Source organism: Chlorocebus sabaeus, chromosome 13, assembly GCF_047675955.1.
Source record: "Chlorocebus sabaeus isolate Y175 chromosome 13, mChlSab1.0.hap1, whole genome shotgun sequence".
Classification (NCBI taxonomy): Eukaryota; Metazoa; Chordata; class Mammalia; order Primates; family Cercopithecidae; genus Chlorocebus; species Chlorocebus sabaeus.
This window is the reverse complement of record NC_132916.1, coordinates 39,015,507-39,016,334: the sequence shown is the minus strand read 5'-3', so window position 1 is coordinate 39,016,334 and position 828 is coordinate 39,015,507. Positions and strand designations below refer to the sequence as shown.

At 34.1% G+C, this 828-nt stretch overlaps 1 non-coding gene across 1 annotated transcript; it reads left to right on the top strand.

Moving 5' to 3' along the window:
• The first annotated feature begins 416 nt into the window (after nt 1-416).
• Nucleotides 417-520, top strand: LOC119625466 (U6 spliceosomal RNA). The gene has a single exon (XR_005241661.1). It is a non-coding gene; the product is annotated as a U6 spliceosomal RNA (small nuclear RNA).
• Nucleotides 521-828: the final 308 nt, after the last annotated feature.

Here is an 828-nt window from a genome sequence, read left to right as displayed (position 1 = left end):
GCCTCCCAAAGTGCTGGGATTGCAAGGCATGAGCTGCCATGCCAGGCCATAAATTTATCTCTATATAAAACAACATTCTATATATACTGGGGAGAAAATAGTTTTAAGCAAGCTTGATGTGAATTTTAGAAAACAAAGACATCAGGCAATGGAAATAACCCTTAAAATGTTAATAATTACTGCCTTTCATTAAACTTATGCATCTGCACTACATATTAATCATCTGACAACAATTAAAATGTCACTTTCCAGAGAATCAGAATTTCAGATATAAAAGCCCACGTAATCCAGGCTCTCGGTCCAAATTGCGCAAATGTAATAACCAATGCCGGTTCTTCAAAGTAGGCCCATGGTAGTGCTTCTATATTATTACTGAAGAGATAAGACACTTGCTCATCCAAAATGTTCCTAAAGTAGTGCTTGCTTTGGCACCACATATACTAAAATTGGAATGATACACAGAAGATTAGTATAACCCCTGTGCAAAATGTTCCTAAAATCTATAATACACCTGATTTTCCCAGTAAAAGTCACCACTTTAGATCAAGGTGCAAACACTCATATTTAAATGTGTTTTTTACCTTAAGTGATTTTTTCAGATTGCCTTAAATTCTTTAGCAAGGGTCATAAAAAGCAGGCATAGATATAAGATTTAGAAGGACTAAATAAAGCCTAAGACTATAGGCTCCTATTGAACCTACAAGTAAGGATTTGGACCTGTATTAATATTCTGTTGCTGCTATAACAAATTACCACTTAATTACCTCTTAATTAAGAGGTTTAAAATACATTTATTATCTTATATTTCTATAGGCCAAAAGTCTGAGT